At 48.1% G+C, this 19,252-nt stretch overlaps 1 long non-coding RNA gene across 1 annotated transcript in view; it reads right to left on the bottom strand.

Annotated features, from left to right (window-relative positions):
* Positions 1-8,717: 8,717 nt before the first annotated feature.
* LOC138260686 (uncharacterized) overlaps positions 8,718-19,252 on the bottom strand; it is a 59,538-nt gene continuing 49,003 nt past the window's right edge. Inside the window, exon 3 of the long non-coding RNA XR_011198926.1 lies at positions 8,718-8,796. This is a non-coding gene — a long non-coding RNA (uncharacterized lncRNA). The remainder of the gene's footprint in view (positions 8,797-19,252) is intronic.

A 19,252-nucleotide genomic window follows, 5' to 3' on the forward strand; every position in this document is an offset into this window, starting at 1 on the left:
AGAACTGGGGGGCCTTCTCTCAGTTCAACGATTGCCTCCCTCCTGCCAGCTCACCCCACCATGACCCCTGTGGAGAAAGGGCTTGAAGAAGGGGTGCTCCAAAAAATGGCCTTCTATGGTTCGAAGATGGCCTCGCATCTGATTGGACACCACATTAGCTCCAGCAGTCTCCCACAATTCCCCGTTTATAAGGGCTTGGGAGGCGTGTGGCCCACCAATGGTATTGGTAAAAGTGCAGGAGTCGGGTCAGAGCCATTCCACTACATAATGTTATGTATTTCTGAGGCACAAGGAGCGAAACAGAGGGCCTGCTTTAGATATTGGCAGAAAAGATACTCCGTCACAACAGTGATGGATATCCCAGCCGCCGAAATCTAAGTCATATTATATCCTATGGGATTTATATTTCGGCATATCAAATATTCATCACCGTTGTGACAGAGTAACTTGTCCACCAATATCTCCATCAGGCCCAGACTCACCAGCATTCTGAAGGGGGCAGAGAGGGCCTAGAGCAGAGGTCTTCAAACATTTTGATGCCGGGATCCCCTCTTAAAAATTTTTAGGTGTAAGGACCCCCTTCTGATAAAAATTTCTAGAACCTGTTACACCTCATCATCAACAACAATAATAAACGTCCCCATTTCCCACAGCAAATCATTTTTACTGTGAGGAAATAATATTAAACAGTGTTTAGCAAACCACAGGTCAGTGGGTGTGGTCAATGGTGTGGCTAAAAACAAAGGTACTCATTTATGAGGATTTGGCATAGGACAGCGCCACAAGTCTTCTTGCTACACTGCCCCACGCCAATACAAAAGGGCAGGAATGCACTGTATTTATGAAATACAGTGCATTCCTGTCCTTTCACCTGCGCTGGAGCACAATTGTTGCCTAGCGCCAATATAGGCAGGATTGTATTTGTGCAGGAAGGGGCACCTTCCGACACAAAACCAATCCAGAGAGGCATTGTACCTCTTTCTATATGTGCGGCAGATACCAACACACATGGAAAGAGGAAAAAACAAGGAGAAATGAAAACATTTCTCCTCATTATGCCTGCTCTGGGAGGCGTAAGGTTTTGGCACTGCTCCAGTTTACGTGATTTTGTAAATCTGGGGCAGCGTCAAAATCCATGCGTGTTGCATGGGAACACCCACCACTACTCCCATGGAACGCCTCCTCGACGCAAAGTAAGACAATGCAGCTGCTTGCGCTGCTTTGCCTTACTCCATATCTACAAGGCCATTCAAAGCCACTCAGGGAGGCTTTGCGTCACCTCATAGGTATGATTGAGAGGCTTGCGCCGCTGGAGCATCAAAAAAGGTGATGCTCCAGCAGCGCAAGCCTCTCATAAATAAACTCAAAGTATTATCTATGTTTTTTTTAGGTCTTTCACTGTCCGATAGCTACATATAAAATAACAGCCAGCTTAAATGAAAAATAAATAAAATAAAGTTGTTACTTATTGGTAAATGCACTGTAGTGCATTATGAAACTTCTATTAGTTAATGCACTGCAGAGGTCTGCGTGTAACCAGAGAGCGACAGAACGAAATCTTGGTTAGTGCTGTTGAGAATAGTGACTTGTGTATTGTTAGTGTCATGAGGTCACAGACTGTGACAGAAAGCACTGTGAATATGTGAGCCATTATTTTATACTTGCATCACACACAGTATAAGATAGGCCACTACAAAAAGGTTTAAGACAAAACTGTGGTTCCAAAATGTAGATTTAAGTAATACCACAGCATATGCAATACCTTTTTGTTTTAATAGCTGTCCCTTCAACACCTCCAGGTGAAGTAAGCACTGTGGAAATACAATTACAATTAAAAGCATGCACTTCACAGCTCAGTTGTTAACTCTTTGCACTACCCTCAAAAAGAATAAATATTTGTGGTCCCAAAGCTTTGAGTGATTCCATCATTTAAAGCTGCTCCCAAGCACCCTTTACATTTGCAGATGAGCTCATAGAGCACATTTGCATTTCATTCAGGAAGCAGACGCCCTGGGAAGGCCTCAGCTGTCTGTGCGGCTTTCACAGCACAGGAGACTCAAAGTTCAGCTGAGGCATTTTGAGGATCAGCTGGGGGACTGCGGGACCCCCTTTCCAGGACTCCACGGCCCCCCTGGTGGTCCCGACCCCCAGATTGAAGACCTCTGGCCTAGAGACACTCCCAAGGCCAAGCCATCACCCACTTGCCTGACCCTTGGCACCAAACTATTATAAACCTCAAAGCAGAACATTTCTTTTTTTGTAGACAAACTGCCTTTTTAATAATGACTTGTCTCCCCTCTGATGCAAAATGTTGTGACTATGAGTAATTTATAAGGTCATGCGCCCCTTAATATGAAGCAAATATGCACACTTATAATAACATGGACATGGTTTCACATTTTCATGTGTGATATCTAGTTTATTGTTTTTTTTTTTTATAGTGCTGACACAGTCACACAGCCTCTTCAGAAAAGGCAGCAGGAGCTTTTCGATCTGTGCATCCACGATCTGGAACAACATTCCTGTATCTATCAGGACCACCATTACAGTTTAGGAAAGAGATAAACACACACCTCTTTAAAGAACATTACATTACAATGCATTAACCGCCCACCGCCTAGCTATCACTCATCGACTTTATGCCTCTGACCCTATAGACCGCTCTGCTGCCTTTTGGCTTGGTTCACGCTATAGAAATACTACAGACACACATGCATACATACTGATAACAAGCATTGGCAAACCCAACCGGTTTCGTCTATGTGAAATCTATTGGCATTACAAATGTTTCTTTTACATGTTGCATAGTATTTGCGTTTCTATGCAACATGACAAAGTAAAAAAAAAAAAGCACTATGACGCAGTCAATGATGGCTGTGGTATAACTTAAAAACAAAAAATAATTAAGCCATGTTGCAATGCAGCTCACCTGTGCAACATGTAAAAAAGTTGGCAATACATTTCCTTAAAACTGTAGGGAAAATATATGATGCAATCCCCATATGTAATATATGCATGGTTTCAGTGCATGTGTACTGCGCACTATGGCCTTCATCTGCTTCAGCAACTATCCCCACAAAGAATGTTTCAGGTAAGGTAGGTAGATTGCATTGAAACAGCCCTCTGAAGTAATGCAGTTAATAGCGAGTTTGCTTTAGCTTGGGAGGGGTATTGAGTTGTATGTAAGGAGCCATCAATCATTGAACAGGTGTAAGACATCAGGCACCTGCAGGCTGGGGCACCCACAAGCAGTCCAGTCTTGTCTGCCCTTCAGAGCATGAAGGGGCTTTAGGATGGGCCCAGGAATGTTGCTTTCAGCATTTAATAATTACCCCGTTTCCTTTTTGTGAGCCAATAATAAGCTTAAATGGGTATTAAACAGGGAAGTAGCTATTAATGATGCAGCGTGAGCAGCGGTACCTGCTCACTCGGGTGTGAATAGCCTTCTGCACCTAATTATGGTTGACTTTTACTACGCAGTGGGGGCAGGTTTGCTACGTGCACAGGCAAAGGGACACTATGGGGGTCATTATGGCCCTGGCGGTTGGTGGTAACATGGCGGTAAGTACCGCCAGCAGGCTGGCGGTACTTACTGCCATATTTTGACATTGGCGGGTTGGCTGAAGCCAACCCGCCAATGTACCACTCCGACCGCCATGGCGAGCCCGGCGGCTGTCACTGTTCCAACAGCGGGATTATGACCCCGCCTACCGCCATGGTTTTCGTGGCTTCTTACCGCCACGCAAACCATGGCGGTAGACACTATCAGTGACAGAGAATTCCTTCCCTGTCACTGATAGTGGTCTCCCCCTCCAGTTACTCCCACCACCCGCCTCTCCGTTACCCCCCCTACATTCACGCCCCCTTCACACACACATACACACACACACATTCCCACAAACATCCATGCATGCATACTTCCACTCACACACACCCGCACATACTTTAAAACATGCACGCATTCACAAAACATAACATACATGCTCACACCTTCATACGTGCACACTTGCATCCAACACGCAACACACCCGCATACATGCACACACAAACATACACACTTGCCCCTCCCACACACACACACACACAGCACCACTCACCCTCTCCCCTGTCGAAGCACCCACCTACATGTCTGCAGGGGCCCTCCAGCAGGAGATGGGACGGGACGCTGCTGTGAGCAGCAGCGTCTGCCAGCATAACACCGCCAGGCCATATTTTTGGTCATAATACTGCTGGTGGCAGTCTACTGGCGTGGCACTGCTGCTGGCAGCAGCGCCACCTTCCCGCCATCCGCCGGCATGGCCACAGCCGGATTTCCGCCATCCTTCTGGCTAAAGGCGCATCAAAAGCAAGTCCGTCTGCGCACGACCACGCCCAGGGATACCATCCCTAGCCATCTGACTCCCTACCGCTATCACGCCGGCACCCGCCATTCCCTCAACCCGAGATGCCACACAGCCAGCAGCCTCGCTGAAACTGCCAGTGCACCTTCTCCCACCACTGCAGTCTAGCACCTCCCAACGCTCGACCAACAAACACCGGACCCGACCGCCTTAGCTGTATCCTACTCAACACCCCAGTCCCTTCACAAACACACTGTAGAAATATGGGACCTTCTCGAGACCATCTGTTCCGACATCGCCTTTCTCACAGAAACCTGGACGAACCCCAGCTCAAGCTCCGGACATCACCACCACCATCCCAGACAGCTACAAGATCACTCGCAAGGGCCGCACGAACCATCCAGAGGGAAGCATTGCCATTGTACACAAAAGCACCCTCTGCCTGACCACCCACTCAGACGACCAAATGACCAACATGGAACACCTCCGCTTCCAGGTACAGACCAGCCCAAACGCCACCCTCTGTGGCACCCTCATCCAGTGGCGGCCCGTCCTTTAGGGTGGAGGGGCCACGCCCCCCCACCTTTTTCCCTCATGAAGAGTGTCTGTCAGGCTGAAAAAAGGTCAGCCTGACAGACACTCTCGATGTTCAGCTCAGGCAGCCAGGAGCAGACATGCGTGATTTGCGCACACTCCTGGCTGCCTGAGCTGAACTTTGCTGGGCTGAGGAGGTCACAGCTCCTATGGACGTGACCTCCTCGGATCAGCAAAGGTGCCTCGAGGCCATTCCCTGGGTGACGAGGAAAGCGTCACCAATTGACACTCTCCCTGGGCGCTTCAGGTTTAAGCCCTGAAGTGCCCAGGGCGAGTGTCAATCAGTGACACTTCGTCACAGTGTGGGGTGAGGTCAGCAGTTTCACTGACCCCATCCCACTCTGTGAGAGGCTGGGACTGCTGCCTTCCCTCATTGGCTGACCTAAGGTCAGACAATGAGGGAAGGCAGAAGTCCCAACCCTCCTGGGACCTGGAGGCTGAAGGTAAGTGGGTGTGTGTGTATGTGTGTGATGTTTTAAATTGAATGTTTGGTGCGCACGTGCATGTTTGTGTTATGAGTGTTGTTAATGGATGTGTGTGTGTGTGAAAGAATGAGTGTGTGCGATCTTTTAAAATGAATGTTTGGTGCATGTTTGAATGGTATGAGTGTTAATGGATGTGCGTGCGTGTCTGTGTGTGAAAGAATGAGTGTGTGTGTGTGTGTGTTTCCCACCGAGGGAAGGCAGCAGTCCCAACCCTCCTGGGACCTGGAGGCTGAAGGTAAGTGTGTGTGTATGTGTGTGATGTTTTAAATTGAATGTTTGGTGCGCACGTGCATGTTTGTGTTATGAGTGTTGTTAATGGATGTGCGTGAGTGTGTGTGTGAAAGAATGAGTGTGTGCGTGTGTGTGTTTCCCACCCGCCCCCCTCCCTCCTAAAGCTGCCGGCCACCACTGCCCTCATCTATAGACTTCCTGGCCCTCACCCACCCTTCGGCGATGCCATCATCAACTTCATCGCACCCCATGCTCTCACCTCCACCAACTACATCCTACTTGGCGACTTCAGTTTTCAACTGGACAATCCCAGCGACCCAAACACCGCATCTCTTCTAGAGAACCTTTCAGCCGTCAGACTCAAACAACTTGTCACCTCTCCAACTCACTCAACAGGGCAAACATTCAACCCCGTCTTCTCTGCCAGTGACATCGCCTACCGCCACACCTCCGAGCTTCTCTGCACAGACCACCACTGCGTCCACTTCTCCTTCCCCAAACCCACCATGCACCACCATGCCCACCGCCTCCCCTGTAGAAGCTGGAACAAGGTCACTGAAGATCAGCTCACCACTACCTCATTAAGACCCCACTGCTGACATCCACGGAAGCAAATGCCTCAATACACAACCTCCACCGATTGATCACGATTGTACCGACAGACTGGCTCACCTCAAGAAAGCCCCTGCCAAGCAACACCCCAAGAAAGCAAGCTAGTTTACTTCCACCCTTTAAGAGTCTAGGTGCACCTGCAGATGGCTCAAGAAGAGATGGAGGAACAGCAAGACCCCAGAAGCCCACACAGCCTTCAAAACCACTGTCACTGGACACCACCACCTCTTCAGAACAACAAATAAAACAGCCCATCAAGAAAGTATCAACGCCAATGCACACGACAGCAAAGAACTCTTCACTGTGGTCAAAGAATTCCCCAAACCCAACACAGAGACAAAAGACATCCCACCCTCCCAAGACTTCTGCAACAGGTCGAGCACCTTCTTCCACCACAGGATCAAGCAGATCTATGACAGCTTCGAACACCCAAGACCCCTCCTTCCCTCCCACCACCACTGCACTCAACGTTACCGGACACCACCTCCTGGCAACAGGACCCCCCTCACCACGGACAACACCCTCAAGATCATGAATAGCATCCCCTCCGGATCCCTCTTGAACCCTTGCCCGCCCCACATCTTCCACAGAGCCGCCAGCACCATCGCCTCCAAGCTCCGCCACACCATCAACTGCTCCATCGAGACTGCCGCCTTCCCTGAAGACTGGAAACAAGCCGAGACTAACTCCTGCTGAAAAAGCCCTCTGCCAACCCAACGGACCTCAAGAACTTCAGACCCATCTCCCTGCTCCCCTACCCAGCCAAAGTCATCGAGAAGGCCATCAACGCCCAGCTCTCTGATTTCATCGAAGTCAGCCATTGGGACCTATCCCAATCTGGCTTCTGAAGCAAACACAGCACCGAGACCGCCCTCCTCGACTGAGGCGAAAGTGCAGCCCTCATTCTTCTGGATCCCTTGGCCGCCTTTGAAACCGTCTCCCATTGTACCCTATGCTCAAGACTCCAGGATGCCGGCATTCGTGTCAAAGCCCTGGAAACTCCTTCCTCACTGACCTTATACAGATTACCACAGTTCCTTTCAGAACCCATTGAGATCAGCTCCAGAGTGCCCCAGGGCTCCTCCATGAACCCCACCCTCTTTAACATCTACAAGGTCCCACTCGCAGCCATCGTCCAGAACCATGGACTCAACACTGTCTCCTGCGCAGACGACACCCAGCTGATCCTCTCCCTTACCAACGACCCCACAGTCACCAGGAGCAACTTCCACAATGGGATGAAGGCCGTCACCACCTGGATGAGGGACAGCTGACTCAGGCTTAACTCAGACAAGACCAAAGTCCTCACACCACACTGGGTACCCCCACCCCATACCCACAGACCATGCATGAAACCTCTGGATCATACTGGACTCCTCACTCACCATGAACCGCCAGATCAACGCCGTCTCATCATCACGCTTCCACAAGCTGTGCCTGCTCTGAAAAATCTTCCGGTGGATCCCCACAGAGTCTAGAAAGAAAATTACCCACGCACTCATCAGCAGCATACTTGATTACCGCAACTCATTCTACACCAGCGTCACCCAGAAACTCCTCCAGAAACTTCAGAACGTCCAAAACCCTGCTGCCACATTTTCCTAAACATTCATCGCCACAGCCACATCACCAAGCACCTGAGAGAACTCCACTAGCTTCCTGTCAGCAAAAGTCACCTTCAAGCTCCTCACACATGCCTACAAAGCCCTCCACGACGTGGGACCTGCGTACCTCAACCACCGCCTCTCAGTCTCTGTGCAGGCGAAACCTAAAAATGTAGCATGATGACACATCTCTGAGATTCCTACATGTGGTTTATGTATGAAACCACACAGAGTAAGGGCCTGATTTAAAACTCGTGGATGGGTCACTCTGTCACAATGGTGACAGATATCCCATCCTCCAAAATCTAAATCCATGGCATATAATGGGATTTAGATTCAGGCAGATGGGTTATCTGCCACCGTTGTGATGGAGTAACCCATCCACTGAGTTCTAAGTCAGGCCCGAAGTCATATATGTACATGCATATATAAATTACACACTTTTTTTACTCAGCTGGAACGAGATAAGGTTCTGACACCCGCTTCGATGAGGAGTTGATATTGCTGACCTTCGATTAAGTTATTTATCCTTTCTCCTTTTTTTCTTGAATGTGTACCTGTCTCTGGGTTCAAAGGAGGGTGTCGTAGGTGCTTGGTGCTGGTTGACTGACTCTAGACAAAATTAATAAATGAGTGCATTGTTTCTGGTTCTGGGGTCTGGAACTTCTTCCAATCCTAGTTCTTCTCCGTGGATCACCGTGCACACTAGCCAGAGATTTATGCTAAGGACATCACCTCAATGGAGCTGCTCATGTGACCTAGCTGTACCAATATTCAGGTGACCCTAGGTCCCATGCAGTTCAAGATTTTGCTTATACACTGCTGCCATGGCCGTGGTTCTTCAGTAGTTCTCTTACGTCAAGGAGGAGCTCTTAGGAACAGCCTGTGGAGAAGCAGGGGAAGCTGGACTGCAGGGTTGTAAGTGATTTCCTAGAAAAACAATTTAAAAGAATGCTATTACTGAGAAACCATTTCACCTCACCTGTTTATTGGAGTTTGCAAGATAAATGTCATTTACTGTTTCATAGAAATCAATTCATAGAATGCCTTTTTTTAAAATGTACTTTGCATGCTTATTTTTTAAGGCGTTGAAGCAATTAATCTTGAAATACAGTTCACTGTACTGGTGTTCTGCTAGATTCACATCAATCCTTTATCCCTGTTCCTCTTACCGTTCTATACCCTGCCCAGGGCCCCTTAATAATATTAATATCCATGAGCCATCACTGTTAGGACAACCTCCTTGAAACAACAAGACTGTAGGATGGATGGATGGATAGATAGATAGATAGATAGATAGATAGATAGATAGATAGATAGATAGATGTGTGTGCATGTACACATTTATGGAGAGTTATGTCTTTTCAGAGAAAAGCAATGAATTAGATAAGCATTAGTAAAAACTATTAATTATTTGTAATTGTAGTTGAGTATATTTTGAAATGTTGATATAAGGTACGCCACTGTTACCTATTGTTACCTTACATTGAGTTGTCAATTTCGTGTACATTCTCATTTTCAAGTACAATAGAATAATGCTGTTTTTAATGCAATTTTCAAATTCATTGTATTTTCTTCATATTATCCATCTTTCAAAGTGTTTCCTTTAATTCTCAATTTATTTCTGTTTCTTTAAAATGTATTTCCTTAAATTGGTTTCTGTTATTTTGCTTCCCCCAGTGTACGTCCTCAGTTTTTCTTTTCCTATAAATTCAGAGCATCAGGTTTTGCACAGCTGGGTTTCTTTTTGCTTGCCTGTAGGAAAGTACCATCTTTCTTGGCATGTTACCCCCAATATCTGCCTGTTTGTCAGTGTGTTTTTACTGTCTCACTGGGATCCTGCTAGTCAGGATCCCAGTGCTCCTAGTTTGTGGCCTATATGTGTTGTCAGTATGCTTAACTGTGTCACTGGAGTTCTGCTAACCAGAACTCCAGTGCTTATGCTCTCTCTGTGTACCAAATTTGTCACTATAGTCTAGTGACTCCATATTCCAAGTCTAATTGGCACTCTGAATCCCCCCTTATAAGTCCCTTGTATAAGGTACCCAGGTACCCAGGGTATAGGGGTTCCAGGAGATCCTCATGGGCTGCAGCATTTCTTTTGCCACCCATAAGGAGCTCAGACAAACACTCCTTCAGGACTGCCACTGCAGCCTGAGTGAAATAGTGCACACACTATTTCACAGCCATTTGTTACTGCACCAGGTAACTTCTAAGTCACCTATATCTCTAACCTTCAGTTACTGAAGGCTAGGTGCAAAGTTACTGTGTATGAGGGCACCCTTGTAATAGCAAAGGTGCCACAACGTTGTCCAGGGCCAATTCCCTGGACTTCGTGAGTGCAGGGACACCATTATAAGCGTGCACTACATATATGTCAATACATATATGTAACTTCACAATGGTAACTCCGAATATGGACATGTGAGGTGTCTAAGATTGTGAAATTGAACCTCCAATCCAAATCTGGTATTGGGGGGGGGCAATTCCATGCACCCTGGGGGCTCCACCATTGGCCTCCAGTACTGTCAAACCAGCTCTCTGAGGTTTCCACTGCAGCCCCAGCTGCTGCTGCCACCTCACAGACAGGTGTCTGCCCTCCTGGGGATTGAGCAGCTCAATCCCAGGAAGGCAAAACAATGCATTTCCTTTAGGAGAGTGGTGTTAGACCCTCTCCCATTGGAAGTAGGTGTTACAGGCATGGGAGGGGTATCCTCCCAGAGCCTCTGGAAATGCTCTGAAGGGCACAAACGGTGCCCTCCTTGCATAATCCAGTCTACACCGGTTCAGGGAATCCCCGTCCCTCCTCTGGCGTGAAACTGGACAAAGGAAAGGGGAGTGACCTCTCCCCTGTCCACCACCACCCCAGGGGTGGTGCCCAGAGCTCCTCTAGAGTGTCCTTGGCGTTAGCCATCTTGTATTCTAAGGTGTGGGGACCCTCTGGGAGCATCTCAGTGGCCAGTGCCAGCAGGTGATGTCAGAGACCCCTCCTGATAGGTGCATACCTGGGTAGGTAGCCAATTCTCCTCTCAGGGCTATTTAGTTTCAGTTTCAGCTTATGACCGCCGGATCAACTGCAGATTGCTCCAGGAACTGCTGTAACTGCAACAAATTAACCAGGTAGGCTCCTGTGACCTGCAACTTCAGCTCCAGCCAGCAACTGCAATTGTTGTGCATGCTGTGAGGACTGCCTGTCTTCACCTTGCACCAGAAGAACCAAAGGAATCTCCCATGGAGTGACGGAGTCACTTCCCTGATTCAGCAGTCACCTCTGCAACGACAACTGGTACTCTGGGACTCCTCTCCTGTCAACGAGCGTGATCCCTGGAACACAGGTGATGGACTGAAGTGATCCTGACTGTCCAAAGGTCCAGCTGTCCAAATTTGGTGGAGGTAAGGGCTCGCCTCCCCATGCCAGACAGTGCCCCTGTGCATCGTGTTCTCTGTAGCTCCGTGGGCTTCTGTACACTTCTTCCAAAAGTAGCCCTGGTCCCCCGCACTCTATCCTGTGACGCACATCTCTCTGAGTTGTTCTCCGGTGGCATGGGATTCTTCTGTGTAGTGCTGCGATGACCACACTTTACAACTCCTTTGTTCCCATGTTCTGGGTCTCCCGTGGGTGCTGCCTGGTCTTCTGAGGGCTCTCTGAAGTGCTGAGAGCCCCCTTTGTCTCCTCAGTGCAACTTGAGACCCCCAGGTTCCTCCTGGGTCTGGGCAGATCCCCTTTGACCCAAAATTCGTTCTTGCATGAACCAATGCTTGCTGGCGGAATCCAGTGACGCAAACAGCCTGCATCCAATGACTCGACGTGGGACATCTCTTGTACCAAGCAGGAACCCATAGCTATCTTCTTACGTGCACTTCTGTACTTTTCTTCCAACCAGAGAATCCACTTTTGGACCTTCTTCCAGGTGGGCAGTAGCTCCTGTTCTTCCTGGACTCTTCATCGAGTTCTGGACTTGGTCTCCTCTCTCCACAGGTCTTCAGGTTCAGGAATCCATTGTTGGTTGCTTGCAGTCTTGCTTGATTCTTGGATAATCCTTTACCACAACGTCTAGTGTGTTCTGAGGAAACTTGCTGTACTTTACTCCTGCTTTCCTGGGCTCTGGGGTGGGGTACTTTACTTACCTTTGGTGTTTTCTTACACTCCCAGTGCCCCTCTACACACTACACTTGCCTATGGGGGAATCCGACTTTCGCATTCCACTATTTTAGTATATGTTTTGTGTTGCCCCTATGCCCATTGCAGTGCTTTAAATGGAAAAATAGAAGTGCAGGTACTCTGTAATAGAGTACCTGCTTGTTTCTGAGAAGTGCCGGTACTCTCCAATTAAAACTATTACGTTTTTCTTGAGATATGCCTGTACTCTCCCTCTCAAAATAAAAAAGTGCTGGTACTCAGTACCGGAGAGTACCGGCCCATTTAAAGCACTGGCCCATTGCAATCTATTGTGTTTTTCACTGTTTGCCCTGTGCTAAGACTGTTTACTTACCTGATTTTGGTTACTAGTGCATATATTGTGTATAATACTTACCTCTAGACGGAGTATTGCCTCTAACATATTTTTGGCCTTGTGTCACAAAAATAAATTACCCTTCTTTTTGGTAACACTGAGTATTGTCTTTACTTGTGTATAAGTACTGTGTGACTATAAGTGGTATTGCAAGAGCTTTTCATGTCTCCTAGTTCAGTCAAAGCTGGTCTAATGCAGCTACCCCTAGACAGCCTAAGCTGCAGGAACACTACTACATTTCACTAATAAGGGATAACTGAACCTGGTATAAGGTGTAAGTACTTTAGGTGCCCACTACAAACCAGGCCAGCCTCCTACATTGCCTTACGGTTTTCCCGCAGTTGACTCTACTTCCCGAGGGTACTAATCATTACTATGTTATGTGTATTTGTAAAGCGCACTATCACCCGGAGGGTATCCGACACTGGTATTGTTCAGTGGTGGAGCCTAGGGTCTGTCATTTGTGGAAGAGCCGTCCAACAAGGCAGCGAAAGGTCTCCACTCAGTCTGTCCTATGTATCCACCTTTTCACACTTGCTAGTTTTTCTCATTATAATGCAGGGTTGGCCTTTCGACGGAAAATAGGCCCTGACCCCAAAATAAAAGTGGCTTCTATTAGTGAAGTAGAAAACTACAAAGGTGGCCCCTGTTTGCAAACTGGGGCAAGGTTTTAACTTGTAAAGACACACTGTATACGTGTTTTCAAGAATGGAAGGATGCATGGATTGGAACTTGCTGGAGGCAATATTTATTTTAATATCAGAAAAATCAACAGTAAAAACCAAGCCACACACTGCCCTGTGGGATCAGACATTGGGCACTCCCCGCTAGCCCTATAGGTAGGGCCATTGGAATTATGCGATTGTGCGGCAGTGGCAATTTTGGCATAATTATAGATTTACCGCATTTGCCACATAATCCATCAACTGCCACATAATGGGCAGATTTTAAGAAACAAAAGCTAAAAAAAAATCAACAGACATGTGCTGACATGTGGTGGACGGCCCTTTTCAAAACTTGACTGGCCATCTTTCTGTTGCTTATTGCTATTTTTGGGTGTTGAATCAGTACAAATGAGATGGAATTAATACCCAGACAGTGCTACCACTTTTTAAATATGTCAAAATAATGAAAAAATACTATTACAAAATGTGCCACATTATGCCGCATAACTTGACTTTTCTTGCCGCATAATTTACTCAACCCTGCTGCATCATTTGGCCCTCTTTTGCCGCCTAGTTCTAGTGGCCCTGAGTATCGGCCTGTTTGACCCTGTTCTTAGAGCCCCATCTGCTCCCATTCCACTTCTGCCTCACGTCCTCCTCCTTGCGCTCCTGCAGAGCTCAGCTGCTTTCTATTCTCCTTTTCTGTGGACAATGGCCTTTTCATTTTCTTTCACCCATCGTTTTACATTCCCTTCCGCAGTCTCCGCTCCCCAGCGTTTCATGCATGCCAACACTTTAAATCAGGAATGTGTGAGGTTTTGAAAAAAATCGGGGGAATGTGATTCCTCCATTGGCCTCTATCGAAGCAGAGGCGATTTTAGGCTTGAGACATGTAAAATAAAGCATTTTTGGCTTAACAAATCATGAGTCTCCCAGTTGAATCAGAACTTTTGGCAAGTCTGCAGTTTTCCCTGTACTGTCCTCCCTCCAACTTGATCCCGTTCCTTCTTCCTTCTGCATCATGGTAGACATACTAAGCCTATTTACAAGCTCTGTGCGACACTGGTGCGTCACTTTTTGTGATGCAGCGCATAGTGCAGACCCATATCTACGAGGTTGCACAAAGCCACTCTGCATGCTTTTCATGCCTTATAGCTATTGTAAGAAATGGCCTCTCTAGTTGGCAGTCCGTTTGCACCCTGTCCAAGTAGGGACCCTCACTCTATTCAGGATAAGGGAGATACCCTGCTCAGATAACCCCTGCTCACCCCCTTGGTAGCTTGGCACGAGCAGTCAGGTTTATCTCAGAAGCCATGTGTAAAGCATTTGCACATAGCATAGCGTAACACAGTGAAAACATTACAAAAGGACACCACACCAGTTTCAGAAAAATAGCCAATATTTATCCATGCCAAACAAGGCCAAAACAAGAAAAATCCAACATACAGTAATAAAGATATTAATTTTGAGAGAATTACTTAAAAAGACAGTTCCTTGACGTCGATAGCTCTGTCTGGGACTATCACTGTGTTGTGAACATCAAATCCAACAGTTCAAGCCGGCCACAGCGTCGCAGGTCAGCTGCGGTGTCGGGAAGACCCGCAAACAGTACGTTCGGAAATGTAGGGCATCGTGATCCTTGCAATGAGATCAAGAGTGCGGCATCACTCGGGTCGGTTCCGGAGGTTGGTGTGGGGGTCGTCGGGCCCTTGAAGTCACACATGTTGCAGATCGAACGCCAGGCTGATGACTCATTGAGTCTGACAGACCTCCAATGAGGCCTTTCAGGGTCCAGTTGAATCTCTCAACTAACCTGTTACTTTGGGGGTGGTAAGCAGTGGGGAACTTGTAGTTGACCCCACATTCCTTCCACATGGCCTTTATGTTCATGGACATAAAGTTAATACCCCAGTCCGAAACCACCTCCGCACCTCCTTGGGGAAACCCACTCGGGTAAAGATCCCCATCTGTGCCTGGGCCACAACAGGCACCGTCACTGGCCTCAGAGGGATAGCTTCAGAGTACCGCGTGGCATGGTCCACCAAGACCAGGTTGAATTGGTTGCCCAGGGCTGTCTTGGGGTCCAGGCACCCAACTATGTCAATGCCCACCCGCTCAAAAGAGGTGGTCACGACAGGAAAGGGTTAGAGGGGAGCTTTGCATTTCCCTCCACTTTTGCCACTTGCTTGGAAAGCCTGGCAGGTCCTACAGAAAGCATCTGTATTTTTTCTCATTTGGGGCCAGTAGAAGTGGGTGACAAGCCTGCCAAAGCTCTTGCCCCGCCCCAAATGTCCTGCCAGAGGCCCATCATAAGCCAAACCCAGTAGGAAGGCTCAGAAGTGCTGTGGTACCACTAGCACATGGGCTGCCCCAGGCTCAGCAGCCCTAGTCTTGCTATACAGAAGACCATTCTTCCAATATAGCAGGTGATTCTTGGGCTCAGCTCCAGCTGCCTGGTCCTCGGCCTGCTGCCTAAGACCCTAGAGAGTAGGGCCCACCTTCTTCTCTGCACAGAACTCTTCCTTGGTGGGACCCCTTTCTTTCTGCCAATGGGTCAGCTCAGTTAGGTGTCCCAGTTCAGCCACTTGTTCCCCTGTAGGTGCTGGGGCATCCCCCTTGAGGTCAGCCTCCTCCAGGACGTGGGCACTTCAGGGGTTGGTTTCCCGCCCCCCTCTTTCCTGCCCCCCCTTTCCCTTTCTCTTGGCAGGCACATGGGCCACTGTTTCAGGCTCTAGGTCCTTCTTATCACCCTGACTGGTTGCCATTGACCGAGTGGTCACACACGCCCACTCTGGCAACCCCAACATCCCCAAGTGTGACATGCGCTCCACCTCCTTCCAGGTGGAAGCCTCCAGGTCGCTGTCTATCAGACAGTCAACAGGCATGGTGGGACTCACAGTTACCCTCAAGGAACCTCAGGTTCCCCCTCCCCACTCAAAGGGAACCTGCGCCACCTTACACTGGCGTTCTGAGTTGCCCACTGCAGCTACTTGGTGGAATACATCAGGGATTATCTGCTCTTCAGACACCAGGTAACACTGGCCCCTGGTCACACTGGCTCCGGTATCTCTGAGAGCCTCTACCCTCTGCCCATTGATGGTCAGCCACTGCCTGTCTTTTTTTAGAGTTATGAGGCATTAGGATACTCTGGACCATCTCACCGTCCCCTAGTGAGACGAGGGTCACCTTGGTTGGTTCCCCACACCCACCTGGGACCAACTCCTCCCAAGCGCTACACTGGCCAACCCCTTGGTCTGCCCACCAGTGGGTGGCTGTGTCCACTTGGGGCATTTGGGATCCCCCTTCATGTGACCCTCCTGGTCACAAGCAAAGCATTTACGGGGTCCCGCATCTACAGGCTTGCCTGAAGAGGCCCATGGTTTCTTATCCCCTGGGGGGTAGGAATTATTACTGTGGGTACTAGATTGGGACCCTTTGGAGAACTCCTTTTGCTTATCCTTGTCCCCCCACTCTGTTGCTGAGGACTCTGCCCACCTTTGGCGGGGTCTCCCCTATACACCTTCTTGTGGACTCCGGTACTCACCCAGTGTTCCGCCTCCATAGCAAGCTTCCTGGGGTCAGTCAGCTTACTATCAGTCAGGTGCTGGCGCAGCTCTGCAGAACACAGACTAGACAAGTGCTCTCACGCGATTAAGTTGTACAGCCCCTGAAAATCTGTGACATTACTGCCCTTCACCCAACCATTCTGTGCCCTGCAAAAAGAATCCACACATTCTAACCACATCTGTGAACCAGTTTTCTTACTCCCTCTAAACTGATTCCTGTATTTGTCAGGAGTGAGACCATACCTGGTGAGAAGGGCCTCCTTCATGTCAGAATAGGTGAGGCTGTACCTCTTGCCCAAAGCTAACAAAATGTCTCACTAGTGGTTCCACAATCCTGATCCCCAGTTCTTCTCAGGAACTCATTAATGTGGATAAATGCCTCATATTCCTGAAACCTCTTCTGGATATCATCTGCCTTCTTGTACTCTCTCCCTACATTCCTGGGAAATGTGGACTATCCTATCTGATTGTACTGAGGTATTGCTGACACCATTGCGGCTGGATCTACACCTCTGATCCAGCTCCTTCATTCTGAGCTCATGGTCTAAGAGCATCTTCCTTCCCTCCATGGCCCGCTTCACCTTCTGGTCCTCCATTTTTAACCTCTCCAACTCTATTTGGTGCCTCCTGGCTTCTCTCCTGTCCTCCAGTTCCACTGGAGTCAGGCCCTTAGAACCACCACTGCTGCCTGACCGGGGAGGGGGGGGTGGGTGGGTACCTTCCCACCGGCAGCTCCTGCACCCTCAGCACATCTTCCCTAGGATTTGGATCCACGGTCTCCACAATTGGATACTCAGAAGCCCACTGGCAGTTCTGGCTGCTACCCAGGCCCTCAGCACCTTTTGTAGCTCCTCCTTCTTGGTGAGACCTCTAACTTGGACTTTGAGGCTTTTGCAAACTGACTCCAGTTCTTTCACGGTGTAGGTTTCCAATCTGTCCTCCTCAAAAACCAAATCCAGGGATGTAACTGATGATGCTCTTGACTGAGACATGATGTAGTAGGAAGTTCAACTTGAACTCAAGACCAAAAAATAGATCAACGGAAAAGTCCAAAACCAAAAACCTGTATGTGGTACGTAGTGGTCTGCGATACGGTAGTAATGAACACCAATCAATATGATGTAAGACAATGCAGCACAAGTCGCTGTGTCAGGGAGGCGTACCATGGGCGTTGCGTTGGGTATACCCACACAACACCCATTGGTTCTGATGAACATTTACAAGAATCCGTAAACGTGAGCAAGTGCAAAACTGTATACCTAACCACGGCAACCCCAAGAAGGAGAATACCTTTATTTCTCCTCCTTGTTTCCTCTTTCCAATGCGTGCTGCATTCTGCCTCTCTGGATTGTTTTTCTGCAGGAAGGCGTCCCTGTCAAAACAGAGACCCTTGCACCATGGCACAAGATTCTGGCATTGGCGCTAGGCAGCAATTTGTGTGGTTGCGCAGGGGGACAGGACAGAAAGGCACCGTAAATTGTGAATACGACGCATTCCTGCCCTTTCACTTTGGAGCAGGGCAGCACAGCAAGGTCACTTCCTGCACTGTCCTGCGCCACGGGGCTTGTAAATATGTCCCTAAATACTTAGTTAACTTTTTAACAGTGTTCCATTCGTATTTACCATTATGTCTTAAAAAAATTAAAAAAACAGCTGTCTTATCGAAAGTGCCAAGATTTATCAGAACTTTTAGATGTTTTTCTTCAAAAAAAATTTATGGACCTATTGGATGCCTAGCCCAGTGTCATTTTTTGGTCAAAAATAGTCACAGCTGCGTCAATTTTGCATAATGTCTTGTTCAGGTTTAACAAGGGTAGGTTCGACGCATGCTCTTAAGTTGGTGATGTAGGACAACCATTCAGAGCACACAACGAGTTTACAGAAACAGAGATCACAAAGTGGTAAACAAAAGTATGACATCTCTGAGAGATCCACCGGTGAGGAAATCAAACCCTTAATGTGGTAAAGGGACAGGACATCAGATGAGAGCAAGACAAAACAACCATTTACAATGCAGTGGGTCTTGCGTTTGCTCGAGTTAGAGCTATTAGCGTTGTAAATTCCTAACTGGACTTTTATTTCCACTTATTGAAAATGAAAAGTAAAACAGTTGACATAAGCGAGCCGATTCAAAGCGCCACGGCAGCCATGAGCACGAAGGAGAGAGACAAAAAGAAAAATACGTTCGCTCGCAGTCAAACGTATCCGCAAACATGCAATTATCCATATAACAGGGTAGGTGTCCAAGGCGGTAACAAAACCGCCCCAAGGAGGGACAAATGTAAAGCATTTACCAATGATAACAAATAATTTTTGAAAGGCAGGCCCATGAATGAGTTATAGTGATGGGCGTGCAGTGGCCGTGGCTAAAAGCCCACAGATAGATTACAGCAGGTCAAAGCACTTGTGCGCTCAACCTAAAAATGCGAACATGGAAATGAGACTGGGGGAGGCCTTAGAAAGAAAATGAAGGTACCACAGGAGGTGGGTGGGGAGAACTGAAGGGAGGGATTTACGAGGGAGGGGGAGTGGGACGGACTTCTGCCCAGTAAGCTCCATAGTAAAACCAACTACAACCATAAATTCAAGGTGGCCATGAAGGGAGGGAGCCTTGTATTCATCTCAAAGAGGACACCAACAT

Source organism: Pleurodeles waltl, chromosome 10 (genome assembly GCF_031143425.1).
Source record: "Pleurodeles waltl isolate 20211129_DDA chromosome 10, aPleWal1.hap1.20221129, whole genome shotgun sequence".
NCBI classification, from domain to species: Eukaryota; Metazoa; Chordata; class Amphibia; order Caudata; family Salamandridae; genus Pleurodeles; species Pleurodeles waltl.